Source organism: Lepisosteus oculatus, unplaced genomic scaffold (genome assembly GCF_040954835.1).
Source record: "Lepisosteus oculatus isolate fLepOcu1 unplaced genomic scaffold, fLepOcu1.hap2 HAP2_SCAFFOLD_379, whole genome shotgun sequence".
NCBI classification, from domain to species: Eukaryota; Metazoa; Chordata; class Actinopteri; order Semionotiformes; family Lepisosteidae; genus Lepisosteus; species Lepisosteus oculatus.
This window is the reverse complement of record NW_027167912.1, coordinates 35,001-47,500: the sequence shown is the minus strand read 5'-3', so window position 1 is coordinate 47,500 and position 12,500 is coordinate 35,001. Positions and strand designations below refer to the sequence as shown.

At 48.7% G+C, this 12,500-nt stretch overlaps 11 non-coding genes across 11 annotated transcripts; all 11 read right to left on the bottom strand.

Annotated features, from left to right (window-relative positions):
• Positions 1-30: 30 nt before the first annotated feature.
• Positions 31-172, bottom strand: LOC138227501 (U4 spliceosomal RNA). The gene has a single exon (XR_011184977.1). It is a non-coding gene; the product is annotated as a U4 spliceosomal RNA (small nuclear RNA).
• Positions 173-6,391: 6,219 nt separating this feature from the next.
• On the bottom strand, positions 6,392-6,508 carry LOC138227513 (U5 spliceosomal RNA). The gene has a single exon (XR_011184989.1). It is a non-coding gene; the product is annotated as a U5 spliceosomal RNA (small nuclear RNA).
• A 391-nt stretch (positions 6,509-6,899) lies between these two features.
• On the bottom strand, positions 6,900-7,016 carry LOC138227505 (U5 spliceosomal RNA). The gene has a single exon (XR_011184981.1). It is a non-coding gene; the product is annotated as a U5 spliceosomal RNA (small nuclear RNA).
• A 391-nt stretch (positions 7,017-7,407) lies between these two features.
• On the bottom strand, positions 7,408-7,524 carry LOC138227502 (U5 spliceosomal RNA). The gene has a single exon (XR_011184978.1). It is a non-coding gene; the product is annotated as a U5 spliceosomal RNA (small nuclear RNA).
• A 1,050-nt stretch (positions 7,525-8,574) lies between these two features.
• Positions 8,575-8,688, bottom strand: LOC138227509 (U5 spliceosomal RNA). Its single transcript, XR_011184985.1, has one exon. It is a non-coding gene; the product is annotated as a U5 spliceosomal RNA (small nuclear RNA).
• Positions 8,689-9,078: 390 nt separating this feature from the next.
• Positions 9,079-9,195, bottom strand: LOC138227503 (U5 spliceosomal RNA). Its single transcript, XR_011184979.1, has one exon. It is a non-coding gene; the product is annotated as a U5 spliceosomal RNA (small nuclear RNA).
• Positions 9,196-9,586: 391 nt separating this feature from the next.
• LOC138227507 (U5 spliceosomal RNA) lies at positions 9,587-9,703 on the bottom strand. The gene has a single exon (XR_011184983.1). It is a non-coding gene; the product is annotated as a U5 spliceosomal RNA (small nuclear RNA).
• A 391-nt stretch (positions 9,704-10,094) lies between these two features.
• Positions 10,095-10,211, bottom strand: LOC138227506 (U5 spliceosomal RNA). The gene has a single exon (XR_011184982.1). It is a non-coding gene; the product is annotated as a U5 spliceosomal RNA (small nuclear RNA).
• A 390-nt stretch (positions 10,212-10,601) lies between these two features.
• LOC138227512 (U5 spliceosomal RNA) lies at positions 10,602-10,718 on the bottom strand. Its single transcript, XR_011184988.1, has one exon. It is a non-coding gene; the product is annotated as a U5 spliceosomal RNA (small nuclear RNA).
• A 387-nt stretch (positions 10,719-11,105) lies between these two features.
• On the bottom strand, positions 11,106-11,222 carry LOC138227504 (U5 spliceosomal RNA). The gene has a single exon (XR_011184980.1). It is a non-coding gene; the product is annotated as a U5 spliceosomal RNA (small nuclear RNA).
• Positions 11,223-11,613: 391 nt separating this feature from the next.
• LOC138227508 (U5 spliceosomal RNA) lies at positions 11,614-11,730 on the bottom strand. Its single transcript, XR_011184984.1, has one exon. It is a non-coding gene; the product is annotated as a U5 spliceosomal RNA (small nuclear RNA).
• Between the last annotated feature and the right edge of the window lie 770 nt (positions 11,731-12,500).

Sequence of the window (12,500 nt, the reverse complement as noted above, 5' to 3'; positions counted from 1 at the left end):
ACCAAATCTGTCTTTAAACACCTTGCTCAGTCTCTGACGAGACTGTCAAAAATTGCTTTCGCCGATTGTATTGCAAACCGGCGGAAGCGGGGTATTGGGAAAAGTTTTCAACTAGCAATAATCGCACCTCGGTTTAACGTCACAGGCTACGATACTGCCACTGCGCAAAGCTGACGGTTGCCAGGCAACCGCGGGGATCCTATGGAAATCAACATGGTTCATGATTAAGTTTATGAGCAATCTAATTACTTATTCGTTTAAAACGCTATATAAAATAAAGTTTATTATTAATTTGCTGGACAGAGCGGTGAACATTATTATGCATAAGACAAAGATAACGATCCTGATCAGTTTAGAAATCTGTGTACGCTGTAAGGTTTTTACTTCTTAAACTTAAAATACACGTTTCGAATAGAAAGAAATCCTCTTCCTGGTACAGTATGTATAGCAAACCAGCACGTCTTTTTTCTCCAATCAGAGGGGTGTCAGATGGTGTCAGCCAATCACCATTCTGAAGCCCTACCATTAACTCTGGTATGGGGAGACCCCAGATGTCACGCCCTCTGCAGCCTGAGGGCGCTCCTTCTCTGTCCTGTCCCTAGTTTCCGGTCTGCTGTCCTTCCTGTCCCTCTCTGTCCCTTGGGCTATATATTCCCGGGTCTTGCACTCTGTCCTGGATCAGCATTGACGTTCGGATGTCCTGAGACCCGCCTAGCACCAGGGCGCCCCACGTCCGCTCCCTGAGGGCATAGGTTTCTATACGGCATTCCTGAACTCTTTGCACTATGAGCCCGGGCCTTTTTCCCGTCTCGCCGCTACGCATATGGGTCTTTTTCCGCTCTCCTGCTCCCCACAGTTAGTCCCTTTGGACGTCCGTGACACCAGAATTCTGTCCCATAGTTTAGACAGATGATAGATACTTTTATTGATCCCGTGAGGGAAATAAAGTAAATCATTTTCATTTTAGGAAATTATTAAACGCTCTGTTAAAAGCAAAGGAGATTGTCTGTTATAGTGGACATAAAAACAAGAGTTCGCTGGCATTATATCTTAGAAAACACAGACCGGCGCCAGACCGGTAAAATGCCAGATGAACTAGGGATTGGACAGTTTCCAAGTGCTTGTACAATCGATGGAAATGTTCAAATAATTTTGCAAAAGAAATAAACAAAATAATCATTTATTTCTTTATCATATTGGCTAGCTAATGTCCTCTCTTTGCTAGTTAGTGGCTGTGTTTCTGCGTTGGGTAGCAACGGGTGACTGTTCTCAGGCGGAAGATGTAAACAGCTTAATGTTCGTGTTAAATCATTTTTTAAAATTAAAATTCATTCTATACAGCAATCGCATATTTGGGTACCGTTTCATAAAACTTTCATGCTTAAAATGTTTAGGGAGAAATGGAAGACTGGTGTGTATTTTTTCTTTAAACTACCAAGACCAGCCACACAGTACAGTTTATGTAATACAGTAATGTTTATGTTCCTAAATTAATATCGTTTATGACCTTCAGATGTGTTATGCTCCTCTTCTCTTTATGCTCAGCTACTAAAATTTCCCTTTAGTGGTAAAATCCATATAAATATTCAAAACTAAGCGGATTAAAATGTGCACAGTAAAGTCATTAAATGATTAAATCTTTTCACTACTAACCAATACACCACCAGTGCCCCTGTCGGTCATTTTGGCCAGCCAATCACTTACCGCGGTGCCCTCCGGTGCCCTGCAGTGGCTTGTGGGTAGGTTACTGTACCGCAGGTTTTTATAGCGCATTTTGAATGGCTGCATCTGTATGATGTTATATGATGGGTTTTTTTTCAAATTTTAAATGATCATTTTTCATGGAGCTTTGAAGGGGATAAATTCAGCCTCTTTAGCCAGGCCAGAGCTCCAGAAGCCTGTGTAGGATTCTAGCTTTCTCCCCTTGCAGGCATCGGGCACAGAGGACGTCATGGTTTTCCAAAAAATCTTTTTTTTTTGTATTCCTTGTTGTTCCAAACTTAATTTTAAACACTTTTAATTAGAAATTATATTACAAATAGTGCAAAAAATGACTAATTTCACAAAAAATAATGTAATATAAAACAGATGTTTTTAACTTTATTGTAGTGTTTTAGAAACTAATATGTCTTCAAAAATGGTTATTTTTCACTCCTAGGAATGAAAGCTGTTGTTATATGATGTTTATTTTCAAATTTTGAAAAATCAAAGGATTCTAGCTTTCTCCCCTTGCAGGCATCGGACACAGAGAACCTCATGGTTTTCCTAAAAATCATTTTTTATGTTCCCTGGTGTTTCAAACTTAGTTTTAATTTCTTATTATGTTAAAAACAGGGTAATACATTTCTAATTGGACTATAAATAATGTCATATTGTCTGCTATAAAACTGATGTTTTCAACTCTATTCTAGAGATTCTAGAATCAACTAATAGAGAATTGAAATAAAAAAGAGCATAAGAAGACATTACCAACAACGACCACAAGATGGAGATAGTGTCTAGACATTACCAACAACGACCACAAGATGGAGATATTATCCAAAGAGGCAAGAGGGCAAAGCCGCGATAAGGTAAAATCATTTTTTGAAAGAGATTGCTGTCAGAATGCACATCCGTATCCCAAACAGAATCTCTAGTAAAATATGATCATTTGTGAAACAGGCAAATGAGTGTCTGCTACAATATGATTGCTACATATCTGCATTTGTTGGTTTTTAAGGAGTAATAGTGGAGGGGGTTTAAACCTGCGATCCCGTGTGTTGAAGTATTTCACAACACTACCCCTAGCACATCTGGAAATAAATCCTCATAATGATTATTGCCCTGGGCATGTACCAAAAAATCAGTGAGCATATATATATATATCACTGTGTTGAAGCTAGAGACACAGAATAACTGCAAACACATCCTAGCTACAGTGTAGTTCAGGTGGGTAGCTGCGTCAGCATGCGTAGGCTGCAAAGGAACAAGTAATAGGTTTATTCCATGCTGAAAAAAAGAAGAAAGAGAACACAACGTTTCGGCCGTGGAGCCTTCTTCAGGTGTGAGAGAGACAGGGCAGTAGGCAGAGGTAAAGTAGCGGGAGAACAAAGGTTGGGAGGGAGGAGGAGTGAGAGGCGGGAGCAGGGGACAGAAAGAGAGGCCAATCAAGAGGTGTGAAGTCAGAATGGGTGCAGAGAGGTGTGAAATGAAACTTCCAATGAATGGAGAAAATTTAAAAGAACAGTAGTCTGTTATTAAGGGAAGGGAGAATGTGTGATCCTAGCTGAAGAATAATTTTAGTTTCGGTGGTCTTTCTGATGTATGAGTTCGGAAAAACGTTTTTGAGAACAAAGACGGAGAGATTAGAGTGGTCGTTGTCGAGGTGAAATGAGAAACAATGGGCTTGGAGAGATCTTTAATCTTCACAGCCCTGACGTGTTCTCTGAAGTGGTCTCCGAGTCTCCTTCCTGTTTCTCCAATGTAGATGGCTGGACATTTACTGCAAGAGATACAGTAAATGAGGTTGCTGAAAGTACAAGATGCTATCTGGGTGATCCGGAATTGTCCTGAGGGGCCTTGAATGATTGTGGTGGTGGCTGTGTACTTGCAGGTGATACAACGAGCTCTGTTGCAAGGGAAAGTGCCTGGTGTGGATGGTTGTTGAGGGCGGTCAAGGGAGCTGTGAACAAGGAGGTTACGCAGATTAGGTGGTCGGCGATATGAGATGATAGGGTGATCAGAAAAGAGGGCCCCAATGGAGGGATCATCCTGTAGGATGGAAAAGTTGTGGTTAATGGTCCTGGGGATAGGAAGTGTGTTAGGGTGGTAAGGAAGCACCAAAGGAATGTGGTTATTACGGCGGGAGTTCCTGATCGGATTGATGGTCCAGGGGGTGTTTTTGGCTGGGGCAAGGGCCCTGTCAATCACACTGCTGGGGTATCCTCTGTTGATGAAAAATGAATACATTTCGAGGGCTTGGTTCTCGAAGTCGATGTCATCGCTGCATAGTCATCGTAACCTAAGGAACTGTGAAAAAGGAAGAGAGTTTTTAGTATGGTTGGGGTGAAATGAGCTGTACAGGAGGTAGCTGTGTGAATCCGTGGGTTTGTAATAAACTGAAGTGGACAGTCGGGGGTAGTTGATAGACAAGTGGATGTCTAGAAACGGAAGAGTGGTGGAAGATATGTTAACCGTATATTTGAGGGACGGGTGGAAGTTGGTTAAATGGTGCAGGAAGAACTCAAGCTGATCGCTGGAGCATGTGGCGGCACCGACGCAGTCATCAATATATCACTTGTAGAGGTCAGGGACATAGCCAGTGTAGGAAGCGAAGAAGCGTTCTTCTACCCAGCCGAGGTCAGGGACATAGCCAGTGTAGGAAGCGAAGAAGCGTTCTTCTACCCAGCCGACAAAAATGTTGGCATAGCTGGGTCCCATTCTGGTGCCCATGGCAACTCCACTGACCTGTTGGTAAAAAAGATTATTGAAAGAGAATGCGTTCAGTGTGAGGACCAATTCTGCAAGGCGTACCAGGGTGTGGGTGGGTGGATCAAGCACTGTGTGTTTGTCCAGCGTGTGCTTGAGGGCTGTAAGGCCGTCATTATGGGGAATGACGGTGTACAGAGATGTGATGTCCATGGTAAAAATGTGGCATTCGGTACCCTGAAATTGGAAATCATTGAAAAGTTGGAGCGCGTGGTTGGTGTCTTTGATGTATGAGGGAAGATCTTCAACCAGCGGTCTCATGAGGCTGTCGAGAAAGGCTGAGATGTAAGTAGTTGGACAGTTACATGCTGATACGATGGGGCGTCCAGGGGTGTCCGGTTTGTGGATTTTGGGGAGGAGGTAAAATTGAGATACCTGTGGATGTTCCATGATGAGCCGGTTCGCCTCCTGGGGGAGCTCGTTACTGCTGATAAGAAGGGAAATGGTGGATACCACTTCCTTTTGGTAGTCAGTGGTAGGGTCCTGTTGGAGAGGGAGGTAGGCAGAAGTGTCAGTTAGTTGTCTAGAGGCTTCAAAGATATATAGATCCTTACGCCACACCACAACAGCACCTCCTTTGTCCGCTGGTTTGATGACGATATCATCCCTGTTGCGGAGAGACTGGAGCACCTGATTTTCTCCTTGGGTGAGGTTAGACCTATGTTTACTGGGTATAGAGAGTGCCTTGGGAGCTTGATTAGTGCATTGGTTGATGAAATAATCAACTGGTGGAAAACGGCCAGAGGAGGGAGTCCAACAGCTCTGTTTGGGATTAATGTTGTTAATGACATCAATAACCGGGTTATAAAGGAACAAGTAACAGTGTTCCTGCACCTTTGACCTCATCCAGAATGTATCGTTTTTTGAAAGGGATTGCTGTCAGAATGCACAACTGAATCCCAAACAGAATCTCTAGTCAAATATGATCATTTGTGAAGCAGGCAAATGAGTCTCTCAGGTGCACATTGCTCATTTTCAGACACAATTATGCAATACTTTCACCATGCGTTGAGCAGTAGGGATTAAAGATACCAGAGGTAAGGTTTAAAAGTGATTCTGAGGTGCAACACATCGGCGATACAGCTAGGCATCTGAAATGCGGGGTTTGAGAGCCCTTCAGGGAACACCGTACCCTAAAGGTACCAGAAGTCCACTAGTATAAGCATTAAGTCACTGTCACCCCTGTTACAATGTGATTGCTACATATCTTCATTTCTTTGGTTTTTAAGGAGTAAGAGTGCAGGAGGTCTAAATCTGCGTTCCAGTGTGTTGAAGAATTTCACAACACTACCTGTAGCCCATCTGAAAATAAATCCTCATTTTGATTATTGCCCTGGGCATGTACCAATAAATCACTGAGCATATATATATATCTCACTGTGTTGAAGCTAGAGACCTGTATGTAATAATATGATGCTAAAATTTTATTTTCATATATATTAATGTAATAAATGATTGCTTATGCTTTATAAACAAACCTAATTAAAATAAAAGCTTAAGTTTTGTATTTATCTTGTACCATAGAACATGATTTTCTTTGTATTTCAAGCCCACAAAGTGTCCAAATGACGCACTACATGATATAAGGAAGATTATCACATGCATATCGGTATTACAAACTAGCCAGTGGGGCCCGTTCAGCTCCGGGCTCATCGCCTGCGGCTCTCAGCTTGCGAGCGTGCCCAATCCGCGCGATAACTCGGAAAACACCCGGCCACACTGTGCCGGAAACGACGCACTCTGGGAAGCCGCTATGCAGGCAAGGTCCCAAGATCCCCTGTGGCCGGACACTTCCCGCCCCCCAAAGAAAAGAGCGCCAATCAGACGGCCGGAGACCGAGGACTCGCGGAGCAGACGGCCACAATCACCATTACAAGAGCGATTGAGAACGTGCTTGTTTTCTCTCTTTGACCAGCTAGGCTGCGCCCCACCCGAAGGCAGGGAAGCACAAAAATTGCATGGAACTCATTCATGCTCCTCTCCACGGAAATCTTTAGTAAAAGGCGAAAGATTTGTACGAGATGAAGAGAAACCAGAGTGCGTGGTTGCACAGCTGCAGGAGCCCAGGCCGCCTTCAAGGCCTCTGCCCTGCCGGTCGTGGTTGGCAATACACCTGGCCTTACAAACGAGCCAGTGGGGCCCGTTCAGCTCCGGGCTCATCGCCTGCGGCTCACGGCTTGCGAGCGTGCCCAATCCGTGCGATAACTCGGAAAACACCCGGCCACACTGTGCCGGAAACGACGCACTCTGGGAAGCCGCTATGCAAAGCGAGGTCCCAAGATCCCCTGCGGCCGGACACTTCCCGCCCCCCAAAGAAAAGAGCGCCAATCAGACGGCCGGAGACCGAGAACTCGCGGAGCAGACAGCCACAATCGCCATATCAAGAGTGATTGCGAACGTTTTTGTTTTCTCTCTTTGACCAGCCCAGCTGCGCCCCACCCGAAGGCAGGGAAGCACAAAAATTGCATGGAACTCATTCATGCTCCTCTCCATGGAAATCTTTAGTAAAAGGCGAAAGATTTGTACGAGATGAAGAGAAACCAGAGTGCGTGGCTGCACAGCTGCAGGAGCCCAGCCCGCCTTCAAAGCCTCTGCGCTGCCGGTCATGGTTGGCAATGCACCTGGCCTTACAAACGAGCCAGTGGGGCCCGTTCAGCTCCGGGCTCATCGCCTGCGGCTCACGGCTTGCGAGCGTGCCCAATCCGTGCGATAACTCGGAAAACACCCGGCCACACTGTGCCGGAAACGACGCACTCTGGGAAGCCGCTATGCAAAGCGAGGTCCCAAGATCCCCTGCGGCCGGACACTTCCCGCCCCCCAAAGAAAAGAGCGCCAATCAGACGGCCGGAGACCGAGAACTCGCGGAGCAGACAGCCACAATCGCCATATCAAGAGTGATTGCGAACGTTTTTGTTTTCTCTCTTTGACCAGCCCAGCTGCGCCCCACCCGAAGACAGGGAAGCACAAAAATTGCATGGAACTCATTCATGCTCCTCTCCACGGAAATCTTTAGTAAAAGGCGAAAGATTTGTACGAGATGAAGAGAAACCAGAGTGCGTGGCTGCACAGCTGCAGGAGCCCAGCCCGCCTTCAAAGCCTCTGCGCTGCCGGTCATGGTTGGCAATGCACCTGGCCTTACAAACGAGCCAGTGGGGCCCGTTCAGCTCCGGGCTCATCGCCTGCGGCTCTCAGCTTGCGGCCGTGCCCAATCCGTGCGATAAGTCGGAAAACACCCAGCCACACTGTGCCGGAAACGACGCACTCTGGGAAGCCGCTATGCAAAGCGAGGTCCCAAGATCCCCTGCGGCCGGACACTTCACACCCCCCAAAGAAAAGAGCGCCAATCAGACGGCCGGAGACCGAGGACTCGCGGAGCAGACGGCCACAATCACCATTACAAGAGCGATTGCGAACGTGCTTGTTTTCTCTCTTTGACCAGCTAGGCTGCGCCCCACCCGAAGGCAGGGAAGCACAAAAATTGCATGGAACTCATTCATGCTCCTCTCCACGGAAATCTTTAGTAAAAGGCGAAATTAAGTCTAAGTGCCTGTGGGCACTTTTCCTGTCCGTGGGGGGTGGACCGTCTTTCATTAGAAGGTTAGTCTGTTCTACTCTGAGAATGTAGAGGGGGTGGGAAGTGCCCGCGGTCATTTAATTAGTATTACAATCTTAGTTATCTTTCTAGTTCACAGGTTTGCATGCATAATTTAATTTTGAAAGCCACTGAGACATCAGGTACTACTGTTGTATTTATGAAAAAGAAACAAAACAAAAAACATACTAACAACTGTGCCATCCTACTCCTTAGTTAATACATTTTATTATTCATAAACAGTTAACATTGTTAGCAAAATATTTTGAATTATATTTAACCCTATTTTTTCTTTAGTTTTGTATTTAACTTATTATATGATAGTCAGACTTAATGTATATTAATGTATATTTGAACAATGAAAATACTTGGGGGACACTTCCCGCCCCCCAAAGAAAAGAGCGCCAATCAGACGGCCGGAGACCGAGGACTCGCGGAGCAGGCGGCCACAATCACCATTACAAGAGCGATTGCGAACGTGCTTGTTTTCTCTCTTTGACCAACCCAGCTGCGACCCACCCGAAGACAGAAAAGCACAAAAATTGCATGTAACTCATTCATGCGCCTCTCCACAGAAATCTTTAGTAAAAGGCGAAAGATTCGGACGAGATGAAGGGAAACCAGAGTGCGTGGCTGCACAGCTGCAGGAGCCCAGGCCGCCTTCAAAGCCTCTGCGCTTCCGGTCATGGTTGGCAATGCACCTGGCCTTACAAACTAGCCAGTGGGGCCCGTTCAGCTCCGGGCTCATCGCCTGCGGCTCTCAGCTTGCGAGCGTGCCCAATCCGCGCGATAACTCGGAAAACACCCGGCCACACTGTGCCGGAAACGACGCACTCTGGGAAGCCGCTATGCAGGCAAGGTCCCAAGATCCCCTGTGGCCGGACACTTCCCGCCCCCCAAAGAAAAGAGCGCCAATCAGACGGCCGGAGACCGAGGACTCGCGGAGCAGACGGCCACAATCACCATTACAAGAGCGATTGCGAACGTGCTTGTTTTCTCTCTTTGACCAGCTAGGCTGCGCCCCACCCGAAGGCAGGGAAGCACAAAAATTGCATGGAACTCATTCATGCTCCTCTCCACGGAAATCTTTAGTAAAAGGCGAAAGATTTGTACGAGATGAAGAGAAACCAAAGTGCGTGGCTGCACAGCTGCAGGAGCCCAGGCCGCCTTCAAGGCCTCTGCCCTGCCGGTCGTGGTTGGCAATACACCTGGCCTTACAAACGAGCCAGTGGGGCCCGTTCAGCTCCGGGCTCATCGCCTGCGGCTCACGGCTTGCGAGTGTGCCCAATCCGTGCGATAACTCGGAAAACACCCAGCCACACTGTGCCGGAAACGACGCACTCTGGGAAGCCGCTATGCAAAGCGAGGTCCCAAGATCCCCTGCGGCCGGACTCTTCCCACCCCCCAAAGAAAAGAGCGCCAATCAGACGGCCGGAGACCGAGGACTCGCGGAGCAGACTGCCACAATCGCCATAACAAGAGTGATTGCGAACGTTTTTGTTTTCTCTCTTTGACCAGCCAGGCTGCGCCCCACCCGAAGGCAGGGAAGCACAAAAATTGCATGGAACTCATTCATGCTCCTCTCCACAGAAATCTTTAGTAAAAGGCGAAAGATTTGTACGAGATGAAGAGAAACCAAAGTGCGTGGCTGCACAGCTGCAGGAGCCCAGGCCGCCTTCAAGGCCTCTGCCCTGCCGGTCGTGGTTGGCAATACACCTGGCCTTACAAACGAGCCAGTGGGGCCCGTTCAGCTCCGGGCTCATCGCCTGCGGCTCACGGCTTGCGAGCGTGCCCAATCTGTGCGATAACTCGGAAAACACCCGGCCACACTGTGCCGGAAACGACGCACTCTGGGAAGCCGCTATGCAAAGCGAGGTCCCAAGATCCCCTGCGGCCGGACACTTCCCGCCCCCCAAAGAAAAGAGCGCCAATCAGACGGCCGGAGACCGAGAACTCGCGGAGCAGACAGCCACAATCGCCATATCAAGAGTGATTGCGAACGTTTTTGTTTTCTCTCTTTGACCAGCCCAGCTGCGCCCCACCCGAAGGCAGGGAAGCACAAAAATTGCATGGAACTCATTCATGCTCCTCTCCACGGAAATCTTTAGTAAAAGGCGAAAAATTTGTACGAGATGAAGAGAAAGCAGAGTGCGTGGCTGCACAGCTGCAGGAGCCCAGCCCGCTTTCAAAGCCTCTGCGCTGCCGGTCATGGTTGGCAATGCACCTGGCCTTACAAACGAGCCAGTGGGGCCCGTTCAGCTCCGGGCTCATCGCCTGCGGCTCACGGCTTGCGAGCGTGCCCAATCCGCGCGATAACTCGGAAAACACCCGGCCACACTGTGCCGGAAACGACGCACTCTGGGAAGCCGCTATGCAGGCAAGGTCCCAAGATCCCCTGCGGCCGGACACTTCCCGCCCCCCAAAGAAAAGAGCGCCAATCAGACGGCCGGAGACCGAGGACTCGCGGAGCAGACAGGCACAATCGCCATAACAAGAGTGATTGCGAACGTTTTTGTTTTCTCTCTTTGACCAGCCCAGCTGCGCCCCACCCGAAGGCAGGGAAGCACAAAAATTGCATGGAACTCATTCATGCTCCTCTCCACGGAAATCTTTAGTAAAAGGCGAAAGATTTGTACGAGATGAAGAGAAACCAGAGTGCGTGGCTGCACAGCTGCAGGAGCCCAGCCCGCCTTCAAAGCCTCTGCGCTGCCGGTCATGGTTGGCAATGCACCTGGCCTTACAAACGAGCCAGTGGGGCCCGTTCAGCTCCGGGCTCATCGCCTGCGGCTCACGGCTTGCGAGCGTGCCCAATCCGTGCGATAACTCGGAAAACACCCGGCCACACTGTGCCGGAAACGACGCACTCTGGGAAGCCGCTATGCAAAGCGAGGTCCCAAGATCCCCTGCGGCCGGACACTTCCCACCCCCAAAGAAAAGAGCGCCAATCAGACGGCCGGAGACCGCGGACTCTCGGAGCAGACTGCCACAATCGCCATAAGACCAATTGCGAGCGTTTTTGTTTTCTCTCTTTGACCAGCCAGGTTGCGCCCCACCCGAAGGCAGGGAAGCATAAAAATTGCATGGAACTCCTTCATGCTCCTCTCCACGGAAATCTTTAGTAAAAGGCGAAAGATTTGTACGAGATGAAGAGAAACCAGAGTGCGTGGCTGCACAGCTGCAGGAGCCCAGGCCGCCTTCAAGGCCTCTGCCCTGCCGGTCGTGGTTGGCAATACACCTGGCCTTACAAACGAGCCAGTGGGGCCCGTTCAGCTCCGGGCTCATCGCCTGCGGCTCACGGCTTGCGAGCGTGCCCAATCCGTGCGATAACTCGGAAAACACCCGGCCACACTGTGCCGGAAACGACGCACTCTGGGAAGCCGCTATGCAAAGCGAGGTCCCAAGATCCCCTGCGGCCGGACACTTCCCGCCCCCCAAAGAAAAGAGCGCCAATCAGAAAGCCGGAGACCGAGGACTTGCGGAGCAGACGGCCACAATTGCCATTACAAGAGTGATTGCGAACGTTTTTGTTTTCTCTCTTTGACCAGCCAGGCTGCGCCCCACCCGAAAGCAGGGAAGCACAAAAATTGCATAGAACTTATTCATGCTCCTCTCCACGGAAATTTTTAGTAAAAGGCGAAAGATTTGTATGAGATGAAGAGAAACCAGAGTGCGTGGCTGCATAGCTTCAGGAGCCCAGACCGCATTCAAAGCCTCTGCGCTGCCGGTCGTGGTTGGCAATGCACCTGGCCTTACAAACTAGCCAGTGGGGCCCGTTCAGCCCCGGGCTCATCGCCTGCGGCTCTCGGCTTGTGGGCGTGCCCAATCCGTGCGATAACTCGGAAAACACCCGGCCACACTGTGTCGGAAACGACGCACTGTAAGGCACCTTGAAGCGTGCACCCCCAACATTCTTCTTTGCACATCTGTGAAAGGTAAACTCTTGAGCAAACTCTGAACCAGCTCTAAGGAAACTAATCCGATTAGACATTACTTTGACTCATCCTTTAAGGGACCCTTGATAATTGGAGAAATCAATGATTTCGAATGAATTCTGTATGCGTTAAAAGACAGCTATACACAGAAAACATGCAGGACACTGCTCATGATGTTTCCCGAGCCGAAACACAGTGCGTTTTTCCAAGCCATCTGACAAAGCCCACCCACTGAAAACTGCACTGGTGCTAATAACGCCAAGGTCACGGGTTCGAGCCCCGCACAGGCCAGGCCAGGAGAAGAGAAAAGTGTTTGAAGATTTAAGAGTGTCTTAGGTGGAGCCAAAATCAAGTGTCACAAATACAAGTGGGAGGATTTCCAATGTTTAATATGGTAAAAATAAGCGGAAGTTATCTGCCGGTCCGGCACAGTCTGCCATGCTTTTGTCATATACTGTAAAGTGGTGTCGAACTGGGTGTCGAACTGGAGCCTCACCATTTGCATATGT